Source organism: Sciurus carolinensis, chromosome 5 (assembly GCF_902686445.1).
Source record: "Sciurus carolinensis chromosome 5, mSciCar1.2, whole genome shotgun sequence".
Lineage (NCBI taxonomy): Eukaryota > Metazoa > Chordata > Mammalia > Rodentia > Sciuridae > Sciurus > Sciurus carolinensis.
The window spans coordinates 38,793,634-38,812,684 of record NC_062217.1 but is presented as its reverse complement, the minus strand read 5'-3'; the positions used below and the strand labels follow the sequence as shown (position 1 = coordinate 38,812,684).

The window sequence follows — 19,051 nt, the reverse complement described above, 5'->3', positions numbered from 1 at the left end:
TATTAAATTTATAGGCTAGGAGAGAAATATGGTAGAACATAATCACAATGACATAAAACAAGCAATAAGGAGACTATTCTAAGTGTGATAATGCAGAAAAGGGAGTATTTTGTTTGGGTATATAGGGGAACAAGTTGCTATTCTGTAATACTTAAGAAAAATTGTACAGACTGCAAAAGGAATTTGCTATATTCCTTGGAATTACTGAGACAGAATGAGATTAGTAGTGATTAATCCTTTCTAATTCTTTAATTGACATAAAATACTAAAACATGGTATTTCTAAGGTGAGTTTACAATTTAAATGGATTGTCTGCATGCTTTTTAGTTTCAAAGGTCTATACACTACTAGATTTTGGTGAACTTCCAAAAAGGGACAGTGCATTCAGGTGAGATACTGGTTTGGTGCTTTAATATCTTAAAAACAACAAACTATGACCTATAGATTGCATACTTATTCTGAACAGGTGAACAAAGGTAGTTTCTTAGGGGTAGACTATGCTATTACATGACAGCATCTAATTGATTTCATTTATCTGCATGTATAGCCACGAACCACAAATACATATGAAGGTCATGGACCATAGAGACCATATCCAATGCTACTGAAATATTCTTCTAAATGCACCTTCTTGGCAATGGGACAGTAGTACTGTCATACAATATTTAAAACTTGTGCTTGGTTTAGTACTTTCACAACCTATCTTTAAGATGTTTAAAAAGCTGTATGCTGGGCACAGTAGCACAGACCCATAATCCCAGTGATTTGGGAAGCTAAGGCAGGAGGATCACAAGTTGTAGGCCAGACTCAGCAACTTAGTGAGATACCATATCAAAATAAGAGCTGGGGATGCAGTTCAGTGGTAGAATACCTAGGGTTCAATTCCCAGTAGTAAAAATTTCAGTTACCAGTCTCTAATATTTTTTTCTTTCTTAGAACAAGTTCTGGAAAGTCAATTATTTCTATTGTAATCAAAGCAGTCAGTACAGTATGCAAATAAGACAATGACCTAAGACTCAAAGCACTTTGAAACTAAAAGTACTACCTAAAGCCATCAGTATCATTCTGTGCATTTTACAGCTTTTTATGCAGTTGCTTCCCTTGCCATTTGTTGGCTGTAAGACAGAAGCTACAAATATAACTCCTGATATCACAAACTCTACAAACCACTTAAGCTTGACTCTTAGCTACCCCACTTACTAGTTATATGATGCTGGCATGCTATTTCCCTGTGACTCAATTTCTTACCAAAAACAGATAATAGTATAGTTTTCTCATTGGATAGTTGTAAGAATTAAATAAGTTAATAAATGTAAAAGGGTTTCTGGTAAAGGAATATATTAGCAATTATTTCTATTATTAATAGTTGTACCTAAGATTTGAGTGGTTTTCAGACACTTTTGAAAAAACCTTATAGGTAGGTATTGAAAAGTTTTGAGTCACACTAAAACAAAACTCAAACAGTAAAAATTTAACTGTCTATATCCCAGGGGAGCAAAATAATATCAACATGTCAGGGCTGATGTTCATTAATGTGTTTACAATTATGTAAGAACCTCATAATTTGGAAGAGTAGCAGAGTAGTCTTTAAAAGTTCTTGAAGTATAAAAACTAAGGAGCCTGCATTTAAAAATGTCATAAAAATGATGCTTTCAACCAAGATATAACATTACTTTAGTCTCAACAATGAGTTAGGTTGAAAAGACTGGCAAAGAATAGATAACTATTTCCTGCATATTTTATGCTGGAAAAAACTAGATCCACCCACTGCCAATTTCAGATTTAAGACTGGCCTTCCTAGGGACATTCCATTTAACAACTGAGCACCTGTTATGTGTCTACTAGGGTGAGAAAAGCTCCAAGTGAAGCTAACTTCTGGAATATTTTACAGGAAAAAAAAATTTTCCAAGAGTGGCAATACTAAGCCAAAGCTATGACTTATTAATGCCTAAGCATCTTAGAATAAAGAATGCCCCATTGACATAATTATAACCTCAATTCTCTCCAAAACTATGATTAAACAATTTTGATAGGATTCCTTCCCTCTAAGCTAACCCAAATTCTTCACCTTTATTTTTCTTTCAAGTCTGAAGAAGGAAATGCCTACTTAATGATCCAGTTCTACACCTGATTCCTAACCACCTCCAAGGAGTCCTTTTTGAAGACAAACACTAAATTTTAAAAGTTTTTGGAAATATATTTAAAAAATATATCTGGAAACCCTGACCTTGTGACTACCTTCTTGTCACACATTTTTAGTAAATAGTTTAAAAATCCACAATTTTTCCTATTATTTTCTTTAAAAAATTGTGCTTTAGGTATTTGGGGTGTAGCTCACTGGTAAAGGGTTCATCTAACAAGTTTGAAGTCCTGGGTTAGATCCCTAGCATGCCAACAAAACCAAACCAAACCACCCATATAAATAAATTAAAACCCTTTTGCCCTCCAGTGCAATAAACAACTACGTTTCAATATTTCCTTTTTGAAAGAGCTTTTTAGTACCTTCAGTCACTCCTTATGATATTTGAACAACTCATTTTTTCCATTCTCAATATATTCTAGTTGTTTTATATCCATACTCTACATGTGGCCTATCATGAGCCACATACCAAGACTTCCAGTCAACAACAGTTTGGAAAGACAAATTTTTATTAGCAAATACCAACAGTTTAACCAGAATAAATGAAAAACTTGCATGCTAATTTTGAAAAATTTACAATCTTTACCTACAGACTCCATATTAAATTCTCCAACTTGGTTATACAGAAATTAAGAGCACCTGGCATTGTTGAAAATAAGAATACATTGAAGGGATTTAATAGGAAGTATTTATAATCACTGCAAATTCTTCCTAAGAGAACTATGTAGAGCTTTCTAGAAAGAACAAGTCATCGATTTTTAAAGCTCAAATTCCTTAAATTTGGAGGCATCTAGACACATTAGACTACCAATTCAAAAATAATATTGATATGATAGTGTAACTATTATGGACCATTAAGCTTTACTTTTACAGGGGGCAATGCCCACTAAAATGCAGACAATAGTAGAATAACAGAGGGTCTGACTGAAATCTGTATTACAGGTTTATTTTGATGATAAACATTTCTTTCCATAGTCAGATTTTTAGAACTCTGAATAAGTTTATTAACCCAGTTGTTTTTCAAGTTGAGTTTATAAATTATAAAAGTATATTAGTGTGAGAAAAATGGGTTGACACAATTTTGCTTTCTAAATGGCCATATTGTGAGGAAAAACATGTTCACTATAAAGTCAAACATTCACTACACTATTTATTAGTTTACAGTTTACAACCTCCCCTCCTCCCACAGTACTGGGGATGGATTCAGAGGAGCTTCACCTCTAAGGTACATCCTCAGCCTTAAAAAAAAATGTTTAGACAAGGTCTATAAGTTGTTGATCCTCCTGTCTCAGCCTTGAGTTGTGGGGATTATTGGTGTGTACCACCATGCCTGGCTCATAACCTTTTTTAAGTTGAAATACACATAACTGGTTGTCATTATCAATGAGAAATGCTTGAAAAACCAAATATAACTCAATTCTAGAACATATTTTGACAAAAATCAATGTGATTATAGATTATACACAAGAAAAACTAACAATTTAATATACAGGTCTCAGATTTTTTGCAATACATTCTGAGCAGTGCCTATATTTCAGTGACTTCTCCACTTTTCCTACTTAAAACTTTTCAGTGAATGACCTTCTGTGCCTCAAAATGATTTTCACATCATGGGATAATATGCAAGTACTTAATAAAGAAAGAAGCCATAGGATAAACAAGATGTACTTTTCCATATCCTCAAGTTTATTAATATTAAGAAAAAATTAATTTTAGTTGCACACAGTGGTGTAACCTGTAATCCCAGTGGCTCAGGAGGCTGAGGCAGGAGAATTCTAAGTTCAAGGCCAGCTTCAGCAACCTGGCAAGATCCTGTCTCAAAATACAAAATAAGGACTGGAGGGCACAGTTTGGTGGTGAAGTACCCTTGGGGATTCCATTCCCAGTACTATTTAAAAACAAAAACACAAAAAGCACAAAACTAAGATATTAATTCTAATTTGATGTACTTTTACATTACAATACAATAGAACAGATTATAAAGCTAGTGGTACTTTATTCAAAGTTACAGAAAAATTTGATCCAGAAGCACATTCCCACATCTTTTGTACATGCTTCTTCTTGTCCCTGGCCCAGTAATAGATTTATATTCTTTGTTTTTTTTTTTTGGGTGCTGGGGATCGAACCCAGGGCCTTGTGCTTGCAAGGCAAGCACTCTACTGCTGAGATATCTCCCCAGCCCTCTTTATAGTTTATTAACAGTTTCAAAATTAAAATGCATTTACCTACTCTCTCTTTTTTTATACTTACCTTATGAAATTTTGGGGGATGGAAGACAGGGAATACTTTAAATATTGCTTTAAGAACTTAGAATCCAGGGGTGCTTAACCACTGTGCCACATCCCCAGTCTTTTTTGTATTTATTTTGAGACAGGGCCTAAATTGGCTAAAGCTGGCCTCAAACTTTGATCCTCATAGCTCAATCTCCTAAGTTACTGGGATTACTGGTATGTGTCACCATTCCTCCTGGCTGAAGTTGATTTTAAAATTATCTGATTTTAAAAGTATCTGTTCAGTTCTTCCTGAGAGTTAATTCTTTATTATAAGTTCTAAAGCTCTTGAACATAGTGCTATTCCCTTTTATAGATATCCAAAGAAAGTAATTATGTGGTAGTAAGGCCCTTTAAATAATTTATTTAAAAAAGTTTTTTTTAGTCATAGGTGGCCACAATATCTTTATTTAATGTATTTATTTATATGTGGTGCTGAGGATCGAACCCAGAGCCCCACAGGTGCTAGGCAAGCACTCCACCACTGAGCCACAACCCCAGCCCAACTTTTTATTTTCAATAAATTCTCTCTCCCTTTGGAAAAAATACAAAACAAAAACTTTACACATCATGAAAACCATACGTGCTTATCTATAATCAAAACATTAATATCAGGGCTGGGGTTGTGGCTCAGTGGTAGAGTGCTTATCTCACATGTATGAGACACTGGGTTCAATTCTCAGCACTGCATATAAATAAATGAAAAAAATAAAGGTACATCAACAACTAAAAATTTTTTTTAAAATTAATATCAGGGCTGGAGATGTAGTTCAGTGGAAGAGTGCTTGTTTGGCATGTGTGAGGCCTTGGGTTCAATCCTTAGCACTGCATATAAATAAACACATAAAATAAAAGATCCATTGAAAACTAAAAAAAAAATTAATATTCCTTCTACCCCAATAAGACTCATCTCTTACCCAGAGGAACCAGCGATAATTATAGCATATATTTTGTTTTACTGAGTCTGTCCATACTATTTGATAACCTTTATTCTCTGTGAACAACTTTTTAACTTATTAAATATTTACCTACATTATTTTAAACAGACGCATAGTATTGTATTCAGCATGTTATTTAATTAGTCTTTTATTACTGGGCACTTAAATTCTTGCAATCTTTTGATAACACTATAATAAATACATGGAATACTTTTCAAAAGAGCATATTTATTAAACTAAAATCATAAACATATTATAGCTGGCTTACACATTAACAACACACAGAAAAAACTATATCAACTTTATCACTTGTCAAAATAAATCCATATATAAACTTTGGGACCTGATATTTAGGCAGGTGTTCTGAAGTTGTCTTAGTCCATCTGCTTGTCTTCATTTTGTCTCTTAAATTTTTATTCACATTATTAGTACATTTAAAAGGTTAACATAAAAATAAATGAGGCACAATGACAGAATAAATATTTAGGTGAATTAAGGAGCAGAAAAAGTTTAAGTTACAAATATAAAGCTGGATGCGGTGGTATGTGCTGGTAATCCCAGCTACTTAGAGGCCGAGACAGGGAGAATATTGATTTGGAGGCCCACCTGGGCAACAGTGCCACACTATTTCAAAAAACAAAAACAAACAAAACTATAGACATAAGTTGTGCATACTATGAGAAGAATGGGTAATGCCGGAATGTCAAGTCAAGAAACACTTGGCACACATGACATGAGATTTAACACTTAAAAAATGTACTAGAATTAGTTGGGGGAGAACTAAAGTAGTGTAATGAATGGCACGAAAAAAGGAGCAGAGGAAGAAAAATTAATGGATTAGAATTAGTTCATTTGAAGAAAAAGTCAACAATTTAGAAAACACTGAGGTAAGATCACAAGATACAAGCCAAGGAGCTTGAATTTTATTCTATAAGAGGTGTTTTAGCAGATTAAATTAGTGGTATATACTGAAGAATCTAAATTGTTAGACTGAAATAATTAGAGGCAAAGAATTCCTCAGTTAAGATGCTGTTGAAAAGAAATAAGTGAGAAATAATGAAGTACTTGATTACAACAGCAATTCTAAGGTTGGATGAATCAAAGATGATTGTGGTTGGTTTGGGTAGATGACAAATATGGACAAATTCAATGTCTCTTGGATTCATTAGCTTTAACTCCAGCTAAACCGATGAAATGGAAAATAATTTCAGAGTCATCAAAGCACAATTCATTAAAACCTGATTACCACACACATACCTATTAACCATGCACTTAAACATTTTGTTTATACTCTAAATGGCCTTAGATGGAGGTTCCAATCTTGAATCACATTCATAAGAATGTTCTGTCCAATCTGTACAAGTTCAATAGGTGGAGGCACATACAACCATCATGGCTGTCTTTAAAGAATTATGAAAAACTGAACTTTAAGGATTAAATTAGGGCTAGGGCTGGGGCTGTGGTTCAGCGGTAGCATGCTCACCTAGCATGTTTGAGGCCCTAGGTTCAATCCTCAGCACCACATAAAAAGATAAAGGTATTGTGCTCAGCTATCAAAAAAAAAAAAATAATAATCAAGTTAGAATTTTTTTGTGTGTGTGTGGGTACAAGGGATTGAACCCAGGAGACTGAGTCATATTCCTCAGTCATTTTTTTGTATTTTATTTAGAGACAGTGTCTCCAGTTGCTGAGGCCAGCTTTTGCACTTATAATCCTCCTGCTTCAGGCTCAAGCTGCTGGGATTAAACAGGTGGAAGATCTGACTTTTATTTTTGATCCTATTAGCTACTATTACCCTCCTTGTCTGATAACCACATAACACTTTCTTGCTGTTTCTTTACCCACAAAAATTCGTTAGCCTCAAGATTTTTATTGCTTGTTATTCCATCAGCTTGAAAGGCTCTTTTCTCAGAGACCTGCTTTCATTTTGTTTTTGTCCAAATGTTATCTCTGGGAGATACCTTCTGAACATAACTATTTAAAATTAAGACTTCTCTTGACTTTCAAACACCTTTATTGTATCATTCCCATCTTCCCTGCTTTATATTCTTCATAGAACTTATCACTGTCTGACAAATCACATATAGTAGCTATCAGTTTTCTGTATATTCCATTATCTACCCTCTATTCCCAAGATTATAAATTCCTCAACGGCTGGGATTTATTTGTTTTGTAATCATCTTTAGCACTCAAACAGAATAAATTTGTACTTTATGTCAGTATTCCAAGCTACTTAACCATTTTTAATGTTGCTTTTCCAATATTAGCATTCTGACACTGCCAGAAAAGATATTAATGAAAATACAAAAATCTGTGAAGTCTAAGTAAAAAATTACAAAGTTTCTTAAGAAATGATGTACTTAATATTGTGTGCATGTAAAACTATGTAACAAATTCCACTGGCATGTACAACTGTAAATTAAAAAAATATGGGGAATGAAAGAAAAAATGATGTGCTTAAACTTTTTCTATTTATACTATGGGATAGCATATACTAGAACAGACTTCATTGCTTCATACTAATGTGGTATTTTAGTTGTGTGGTTTTTTTTTTTTTTGGTACCAGGGGTTTAACCCAGCCCTTAAAAAAATTTTTTTTTGTTTTGAGGCATAGTGTTGCTAAATTGCTTAGGGCCTCACTAAGTTGCTGAAGCTGGCTTTGAACTTATGATCTTCTTGCCTCAGCCTCCTGAGCCACTGGGATTATAGGTGTGCGCCTTCATGCCTGGTTCTAATGTTGTATTTTAAATTAAGTATAAGCAGTCTCAAAAATTGTAAAATAGTAATATTTGGAAATAAACTATGGGGTGATTTACAGTTCCTACCTCTTTCTAAAGACATTCTTTAAAAAAAAAAAATTCTTTTAGTTGTAGATGAACACAATACCTTTATTTTATCTATTTGCTTTTATGTGGCACTGAAGATTGAACCCAGTGCCTTACATGTGCCAGGCAAGCACTCTACCACTGAGCCATATCCCCAGTTCTATTTTGTATTTTATTTAGAGACAGGGTCTCATTGAGTTGCTTAGTGCCTTGCTTTTGCTGAGGCTGGCTTTGAACTCACTATTTTCCTGCCTCAGCCTCCCAAGTCGCTGGGATTACAGGTGTAAACCACCATGCCCTGCTCCTGAAGACATTCTTTAATAGAATCATCCATGCTAAGTAGATAAAAGAAACTTATAAAAGAAAGATCCATAGTATACATTCAATAATAAGCTAATTAGATTGAGGAACATTTAGTATAAAAACAACTTTAAATTTTTTCTTTTTTTTTTGGGCTGGAGGTGTAGTTTAATGGTATAGTACTTGTCTAGTATGCCAAAGGCTCTGGGTTTGATCCCCAGTAAAATACACATACACAGAAAGATATTACATTTTTTAGCAGAATGTCTCAAAATCTAATGCTATGTATAAGACTGTTATAATGCTATGTTTAAGATTCTTTGGGAAATTTATATCTTTTCAAAACAAAAGTCCAATCATAAGAATACAATAAAAGATTATTCAAAGTCCTATAGAATTAGGGAAGATTTGAAGTTGTCAACATGCTAACCTAAGTGCATTATTCATGAAGTTTTTGCATGACTTCCATGTATTAATAATCAAATTAATCCAAATAAAAATTATAAATGTTGAATTTAATTTCAGCACAAAAATAAAAACCAGCAACTAACTTATCATCTTACACAGTAATCATAATTTTAAAAGATTTAAACATTTTATCAAAATATTTTTCACTGCATACAGCTGTAAAAATTAGAGGGGGCTGGAGTATAGCTCAGTGGTAGCGTGCTTGCCTAATATGAGGCCTTGGGCTTAATTTCCAACACTGTAAAAACAAAAACAAAACAAAACAAAAAAAGGAGGAAAAAAGAGAAATAGAAATACATGAATTATATTTTATAAAATAAGCAAGGTGAGAACCTAAGTTCTTAAATTTCTGGTGAGGGAGTTAGTTCTGTCTTAAAGTGGCTCAAGCTATTAGTAACAAGTTATAAAACAAATCCTTTGACAAGAGTAAGAAAATAAAACTTTTTAGTAGACAGGAATGTACTGATGATCTCTTACTTCTTTCTCCCAGCTATGTAAGTGACATACCTAAATACTTACTATTGCCAAATCTATCTCAAAAATTTAGGACAATAATTTTTCTCTTTTGTTACTATTCAGTGAAAAACAACACTTAGAATAACATATTTTCCATGAGGAAGGTATAGTAATATCCACCTGCAAAAGGAAAAAAAAATTTGATTTAGAATGTCAACTTCTAAACAAACATATACATTAACTTAGAGATCATAATTTTTGAAATTATAATCTTGCAAATCCAAGTATTGTTAACATGTGCATATTATCAGTAATGATACTTAGAGGCTTAAAAATACTTATAATACCCAAGAAAAGGTGAGATTGTTCTTAAAAATGAGTTTTGTCTTACATAAAAGATTTTATGTTCAAGTTAGAATGTCAAGAGAAGGACTTTTATTCATTGAATATAATTCCTCAAAACCTGAAATACTTCTAGGATTTCCAAAATAGATAATTAGTATTGGGAAGAATTCATTAAGAACTGCTTTTATTATATATTTACTGTATGGGTAAAATTGAAAGGGTAAAATGCTCCTTGAAGAAAATAACACAAAATTATGATACACTGCACATATACTCAAATTATACCAAACATCATCATTTTTAAACGACTTCAAATACAACAAATAGGAATATAAGGTAAAGAGTACTTTCCTTTGAATTTTAAGCATTTTGATTTATTTACATAGTTATAAATTAATAACTAAATTGCAATTTGGTCTTACTCTGAAGTTAAATATTGGATCTAAAAATGTACAGAAGATCTTCACATTTTCAACTCGTCAAAAATCTTCAGCTAAGGATTTAAGAAAACATTTTAGTAAAAACAAGAAAAAAATAGATTATTATAAAGACATAGGATTAGAATTCTGATTTGTCATCTGCTGCTAATTAGTGTGTTTCCTCAGCTACCCAATGAATAGGTTGGTCATCTATAAGGTTGTTCCTACCTTTCAAGTTATGATTAGTGCATTTTAAACATGTTCAGGAATTTAGTTTACATTTTTGATGTTGTTCCCCCTTCATTAATAATGAAATATTTAGAAGCATTACTAAAAATTATTTTAGGAGTGTATATATGTGTGTGTGTGTGTGTATTTGGTACTGGGGATTGAACCCTGGGCCTTGAGTATGCTAAGTAAGATTGAACCCTGGGCCTTGAGGGCCCTGAACTAGATCCTCAGCCCAATAAATTTCATACTTTATCTGTGAGATAAGCATATATCTAAAGTAATTTTTATTTTATTTTATTTTATTTTTTTGTGGTACTGGGGATCGAACTCAGGGCTTTGTGCTTGCGAGACAAGCACTCTACCAGCTGAGCTATCTCCCCAGACCCTAAAGTAATTTTTAATCAAAGGAAAAACAATACTTGGTCTAACTTAAGTAAAAATCTGAATATTTAAATTGATTATAAATGTCCATTAAAAACATTCTTCTGATGCTGCCCAAACCTTTTTTTTGGGTATCAGGGATGCTTAAGCACTGAGTCACATTCCTAGCCTTTTAAAAATATTTTATTTAGAGATAGGTTCTCATTAAGTTACTAAGGCCTCACTAAGTTGGTGAGGCTGGCTTTGAACTTGTGATCCTCCAGTCTCCTGAGCTGCTGGGATTACAGGTGCATTCCACCACACCAGCACTGCTTAAAATCTTTTGAGAAACTTCTTTTTTTCCAGTACTAGGGATCAAACCCAGGGCCATGAATATGCTAGGTATGTGTTCTACCTCCAAGCCACACCCTTAGCCCTCAGGAAACTCTTTATGGCATTTAACACAATTATTAAATTGCAATTATAGCCAGTTCTCCTCCTCTGTGGGTTCTGCATTGGTAGACTCAACCAACTACGGATCAAAAATATTTGGGGAAGAAATGCATCTGTATTGAATTTTTCTTGTCATTTCCTAAACAATAAAACTATATAACATTTACATTGTATGAGGTATTTTAAGTAATATAGAGATGACTTTAAGTATATATGGGAATATGCACAGGTTATATACAAAATATTACATCATTGTATATAAAGGAATTGAGCATCTGCAGATTTTGGTATTCACAGGGGTCCTGGAACCAATCCCTCATGGATACCAAGGGACCATTGTTTACTATTTTAATAGACCTAATGCATATAGAAAGTTACTAATATTTTTACAGAATCACATTAATCATAATATTATCAATACTGAAAACATATTATCACTAAAATTGTAAAAAATACAATTGTAGAGTATGGCCAACCTTACTTCAGCAGCACAGTTAATACTGGAGATAATTTTAGAATCTTAACGCCAATATTTACGTGCTGCTAAGGCACTGTTGACATTACTGTCATAATAGCTATAAATAAAAAGAAATATATTTTCTTCGGAAGATCAGATCCTTGTATTTTTGAGGCAGCACAATATGGCCTGCACCTTTTCAAAATCCACAAACCATTATGTGCTGCTACTTTACTCCAAGGTTTTTTTTTTTTTTTTTAAATAAAAACAAAAAACACATTAGCACCTAAAGAATAAAAAAGAATTCTTTAAGAAAAGAATACATTTTAAAAGTCCTTGTTTAAAGAGTAAAACACTTGTATTATGTGCATGATTAGTTGTTTTTAAAAGCTTTTAAATAGAATAAAGTTTATTTCTGCATCAAAATCTTAATAAAATCCTTCTATATGCCCAACACAGTGCTATGATAGGAAACACAAAGATGATATGGGGAAAGGAAATGGATTTTTTTTTAACTGTGTCAACCTAATAAGGAAATACAGGTAAATAGTCGGTAAAACTTCTGAATGTATTCAATATATGAAGTTATTTTTTTCTTTCTTTCTTTTTTTTTTTTGGTATTGGGCACTTAACCACTGAACCGCATCCCCAGCTAGTTTTTTATTTTGAGGCAGGGTCTTTCTAAGTTGCTTAACGCTGGCCCAAACTTGCAGTCCTCCTGCTTCAACCTCCTAAGTCTCTGGATTACAGGCATGAGCCACCCCTGGCTCCTATTTTTTCCTTTTATAAGCAAAAAAATGAATTTGTAAAAATTAATCTTTACCTTGATAAGAGTAGAATTTACAAACAGCACTTTGTTCCTCGTAGTATATCTTTCAAAAGACATGTTCATCGGGGTAGATAAGACATCATATGTCAAGAGAAAAACATGAAATGACATGCAAGAGCTCAGTTTCAATAAACTTAAGCTGGCAAAATGCAAATTTGCTTCCAAAGAAATAGACTAGGAGTCACATAAAATATTTATTACTAAATACAGTAAAAATATACACAGCCCCAAATATATCACATTTTCCCTCAATGTTATTTTAAAAAATGCTAAATATTAATTCTCAACATTCATCCTCATATTAAACTGATTATTCTGAGTTAGACATCATTTGATATAATAATTACCTAGAATATTAAGCCTTGGAATGACATATTAACTCGGTATCCTGAGAGGAGATATGAAACAAGAAATACTGTAGCTGTTGATCTACCTATGCCTTAACCTATCTCTACTCCATTCACCAGGAAAGGAAGCAAACTCCTAGTTTCCACTTAGATCTAAGAATTACTTCTCTAAAGATACCAGAAAACTATCATTATCTTAAGCCTTAATAACCATTTCCCCCTCAGTTTTCTCATTAAAATGGCTATGCTTTTAAAGCTACACTATTTCTATTACAGAATAAGGTGATGTGCACAATCATAACACTGATTTGTCCTTCCATAATATCCAATTGTTTATACAAAGCACACTGTCAAATATTCATGTTTTCTATTTCCCCCATGGTTAAAAAATAAATCTAATCCCATAACTAAGCAACCAGTGCTTCATATATTTCTGTCTCAAGTTTCTGCACATTTAAAAAATGTAAACAAAATAAATCTATTCATGATGACTTGTAACAAATATTTGCATTTATCAATCACATGAAGGAAATTTATGCTCCCCTCACATCTATTTTCCAGACAAAAATTTAAACATATTTTCAAATATTATATATATGTTTTTTCATTAAACAGATATTTTATTGAATATCTACTATGTGCCAAGCACTGCCCTAGTTGTTACACTAGTTGGTAAACTAGTTTACCAAATGTAGTCTCTTCTCAGTGTTGGCCAACCTCATGAGATGGTCTCAAAATACAAATAAATAAATAAATAAATAAAAATAAAAAAGGGTTAGGGATGTGACTCAGTGGTAAAGCATTTCTGGGTTCAATCCCCAGAACAACAACAACAACAACAACAAAAAACCCAACAAGAAAAAAAGAGTTTAAAATCATTTATTAAAATATAATACATAAAATCATGAAATAGGTGAAAAACTGTTCAAGACCACACACTGCTTTTGGTTCTCTGTACAGTATATGCACATATTAAATGATCATTCAAAAATCAAGAATAAATTGGGTCACTTTAATTCCAATTCTTTTTGTATGTGCAAAGTTAATATATGTTCAATTAAGCCAAGAGCATCAAAACTAAAATAAATATAAATGTTCATGTTTATGTCAATGTTTTATAAGCTTTAAAAAAAATTCACAAGAAGAATGTTCTCACTTATTTTTAAAACTGTGGTTAAATATACATCAAATTAGCCAGGCACAGTGGAGCACACCTGTAATCCCAGTGGCTCGGGAGGCTGAGGCAGGAGGATCTTCAAAGCCAGTCTCAGCAAAAGTGAGGCACTAAGGAACTCAGTGAGAGCCTGTCTCTAAATAAAAAAAATACAAAATAGTGCTGGGCATATGGCTCAGTGGCCGAACGCCCCTCAGTTCAATCCCCAGCATCCTGCCGCCACCCCCCAAAGCAAATTTACCAATTTATCCATTTTAAAGTACATAATTCTGTGGCATTAAGAATAACCATGCCAGATGTGGTGGTACATGCCTGTGATCCCAGTGGCTTGGGAGGCTGAGGCAGGAGGAGGATCACATGTTTGAAAACAGCCTCAGTAACTTAGAAAGTCTCTAAGAAACTTAGCAAGAACCTGTCTCAAAACTGAAAGGGCTCGGGATGTGGCTCAGTGGTTAAGCACCCCTGGGTTCAATTCCTGGTACCCTCTCCCAACAGTAAACAAAAAACAACAATTACATTGCTGTGTAGTCACTGTTACCCTTCATCTCCAAAACTTTTTCATCTTCCCTGATACTATATTCATTAAACACTATCTGTCCATTACTCCTGATTCTTAGCCCCAAGAAATCTTCATTCTACTTCTTTTTTTTTTTTTTTTTTTGGGGTGCTGGGGATTGAACCCAGGGCCTTGTGCTTGCAAGGCAAGCACTCTACCAACTGAGCTATCTTCCCAGTCCCTTCATTCTACTTCTATCTCTATGAATCTGACTATTCTGGGTACTTCATATAATTGGAATACAGCATTTGTCCTTTTATGGCTGGCATTTATACTTAGTATAAATTTTTCAAGGTTCATCTGTTGAAGCATGTATCAGAACCTTTCCTTTTTATAGCATTCCATTTTATGTATATGCTATACTGCTTATCTATTTATCTGATAGACATTTAAGCTGTTTCTGTCTCTTGACTATTGTGAATAATGCTATGAATAAAGTATTCTTTTGGTACATAGCCCAAAATGAAGTGTTAGGTCATATGTTCATTGTTTTTAATTTTTTTAGAAACTGCTGCAATGTCTTCCAGGGTAGCTACATTTCCACCAATTTTATAAGGTTTCTAATTTCTATATATTCTTGCCAACATTTGTTTTTCTGATAAGTTATTTTAAAAAGGGAGTGAAGTGGTTATGTCTTTGTAGTTTTGATTTGCACTTCCCTAATGGTCAGCAATGCTAAGCATCTTGCCTTTATTGGCCATTTGTGTATCTTATTTAGAGAAATGTCTATTCAAGTTCTTTGTCAATTTATCATGTTTTTGTTGTTGACTTCTTTATATACTTTGAACGTGAACTTCTTATCAGAGACATGATTTGCAAATATTTTCTCCTATTCTGTGGGCTGCCTTTTCAGTGTGTCGATAATATCCTTTGACAAACAAAAGTAAAATCTAGGGACTGGGGATATGGCTCAGTTGGTAGAGTGCTTGCCTTGTATGCCAAAGGCCCTGGGTTCAATCCCCAGCACCACAAAGAATAAATAAAAAAAAAGTAAAATCTATCTGTTGTTGTTGCCTATTTTTGGTGTCATTTCTAAGTAATAAAGGTCAAGTCTAAAGCTTTTTCCTTGTTTTCTTTCTTCACCCTCCCTGAAAACTCATTGGAAATCTTTCAACTTTCTTCTAAGTTATCCCTGGCTGTTTCAGAGCAGCATCACACCTCCATTTTGTGGAGAGTATATACAACAGTAGCTATTATCACTATACCATTATTATTGAAAGCGCCCCCTGAATTTGTACATTTTTCACTGGAGGGTGGATCATTTCCTGTGGAGAGTGAGTGGCTTAAGCAACTTTCCCACAGGCCACTTTGCTATAGACACCCATGTTCAGGTCCATTACAGACTGGTTCTGGAGTCAGAGTGGAGCTTACCCAAGAATACTGTCTGGGAAGGACTTTTCCTGTAGGATGACTTGTTTCAGGCTGGAAGTGGAGCAAGAAGTGGATAACCCCCAAACTCTGGGTCACCCTTGAAGTCAGTAAAGCATGTTTTCTCAAAATAAGGAGAGGATACTGCTTCCTACAGTTTAGAGGCCCTAGGAATGTGAGATGTAGCCAAAGGGTCTAGGTCAAGGAGAAATGCCATGAAGATGCTGGGAGTATGTGTATATCTTTTCCCTTGTTTTTGTATGAGAGTCTCATAGTTTCAGACCTTATATTTTAGGCCTTTGACCCATTCTGAGTTAGTTTTGATATATGGTATAATTTAAGAATGTAATTCTAATTCTTTTCTGTTTGGATATTCAGTTTTCCTAACCCCGTTTGTTGAAAAGATTGTCCTTTCCCCACTGAATAGGAACTCTGACATCTCTTGTCACTTTTATTGAAAATCATTTGAACATATACACAAGGATTTATTCTGGGCACTCAAGTCTATTTCCATTGGTCTGTATCTTTATGCCAGTACCACACTGTTTTGACTATCAAAGTTTTTGTAGTAGGTTTTAAAATTGAGTAGTGTGAAACCTTCAATTTTGTTCTTTTTCAAGATTGTTTTTGTTATTTGGTGTTCCTTGAGATTCCATATAAATCTTAAGTTGGATTTTCCTATTTCTGTAAAAAACTGTTGGGATTTTGACAAAGATCGTATTGAATTTGTAGATCACATTCGGTAGGATTGTTATCTTAATATTAAGCCTTCCAATTCATTAAAATGGGATGTCTTTCCATTTATTTATCTTAATTTCTTTCAGTAATATTTTACAGTTCGCTGTGTACAAGTCTTTCACCTCCTTGGTTAAGTTTATTCCTAGGTATTTTATTCTTTTTGATGTTCTGTAAATGGAATTGTTCTCCTAATTCCCATTTTGGATTGTTCATTGTTATGTGTTTTAAAATGCAACTGATTTCTGTATTAATTTTGTACCTTACAAGTTTGCCAAATCTGACCATCAGTTAAAAGGGTTTTCTTTGGGTACAATCTTAAGGGTTTACTATACATAGGATCATGTCATCTGTGAATGGAGAAAATTTAACTTTATAATTACCTTTTACACCTAAAATTGGTTCGAGAGCTGTCTGGTGATCTTGGTCCATTCACTATCATTTTCCTAGAAAAACACAAGACAGCTGTTTTCTTTCTTTCTTCAAACTTCCAATACTCCCCTCACAGCCTTATAAAAATTAAAAGCCATCAGAAGAGAACTTCACCTAAATTCATATATCTTCATGTATCTATGCCCATATAACTCTTCCATTAGAGATAGAACATCACTATTCCTAACACAAATCCCTTCCATTGTATATCAGATTTTTCTGTACTTGCTTATGGATATTTCTCTTTTAATTCTCCCCTGCATCTTTAATTTTCCTTTCCTTCTTTAATTTTGGTACCAGGGATTGAACCCAGGGGCACTCAAACACTGAGTCATATCTCCAGTCCTTTTTATATTCTATTTAGAGATAGGGTCTCACAAAGTTGCTTAGGGCCTTGCTAAGTTGCTGAGGCTGGCTTTGAATTTGTGTTCCTCCTGCCTCAGCTTCCCAAGCCACTGGGATTACAACTATGTACTGTAGTGCCCAGCTAATTTTCCTCTAATGGATAATTTCCAACAACAAACATGTTGTAACTTCTCTTAGCATTATTTCATTTCTTAAAGATTACCATTTTCTGTGACAATATTGCAATTTTGTCATCAGTGTTTTAATAAGCAAACTTAAGATTTCCCATTTTAATTTTACTTCCATTTTTAATTATGTGAAACATTTCTAAATAGAAAGCCCGATAAATTTATATTAGAAGAATTATTCCCTCATTCCAGAAAAACATGGACATTTTTTATTTAAACATATTAGCAAATTGAAAGACTCAGTGAAACAATTCCAGGTAAATAGAGAAGGTGTATCTCTTTTTTTACTTATGTTCAACAGCCACAATAATCTCCAAGAGTGGAAGGTTTTCTTTTTCCTTTCCATTTATTTTCTACTTGCCAGCTATCAAAGTTGATCTTATTCTATGACTTCAAGAAGGGGTCATTTTAGTAAACTAACAATTCCCTTGAATCTATCAAGTTTAGGCTGTTTCTACCATCACATGACAGGGATATTCATATACTGGTACTTGGCACAAAATACCCTTATGTGACACTACATTGCTTTAGGTTTTCTGAATGCTTAACTTTTTCTTTTTCTTTTTTTTAGGCTGGGGATTGAACCTGTGTTCCACCTTTGAGCTACATCCCCAGCTCTTTTAAATTTTATTTTTAGATAGATCTAAGTTGCCCAGGCAGGTTTTGAATTTGCGATTCTCCTGCCTCAGTCTTCTGAATAACTAAAATAGCAGGTGTGTGTTGTGGTGCCCAGCTTAATTTTACTTTTAATCCAGCATCAACATAATTAGTAATAGCAATTACTTTTCCTTTTTTTGCAGTGCTGGGAATTGGACCCAGAGCCTGGTGTAAGCTAGTAATTACTACTTCTGATATGCTGCAAATTTTGCCCTTGAAGTTCTAGGGAATTAGTTATGCTTTAGCCCATAGAAACAGAATAGCTATCCTTACTTAACAGCAGAATAATGAACGAGTAGTATTATATGTCAATAGTATATTTAAAGGAAAATTTAAAAATAACTACTATTTAAAATCTTTAAAGAAAGGAGAGTTTTGAGGTCTAACTAAACTATGACAATTTTACTAACAAGGCAATTTTTTTCACTACCCTATTACAAAATTCAAAGTTTTGGTAAATATCCAAGTAAATAAAATTTACAGGAAGCAGATTAAATTTGCTTTTGCTTGACTTTTGTTTCTTGGATATAAATACTTAAAAACAAAGACTACATTTAATAAGAGAAGATTTCTTTAAAACTTAGTGTCAAGATCAGACATGTAATAAAATAGTATACAGATATAATCCAAGAAGACAATATATAATCTAAAAAACAAAGTTTCTGAGTTTAAGTGAATATAAACTTTATTTTAGCTGGGGATGCAGTTCAGTGTAGAGTACTTTTCAAGCATGTATAAAGCCTAAGGCTCAAAAACCT

General features: G+C 33.4%; 1 long non-coding RNA gene across 1 annotated transcript in view; it reads right to left on the bottom strand.

Moving 5' to 3' along the window:
• LOC124984461 (uncharacterized) overlaps positions 1 to 11,753 on the bottom strand; it is a 44,240-nt gene extending 32,487 nt beyond the window's left edge. Inside the window, exons 1-2 of the long non-coding RNA XR_007108674.1 lie at positions 10,165 to 11,753; positions 9,461 to 9,577 (exon numbers count right to left, since the gene is read on the bottom strand). This is a non-coding gene — a long non-coding RNA (uncharacterized LOC124984461). The remainder of the gene's footprint in view (positions 1 to 9,460; positions 9,578 to 10,164) is intronic.
• Between the last annotated feature and the right edge of the window lie 7,298 nt (positions 11,754 to 19,051).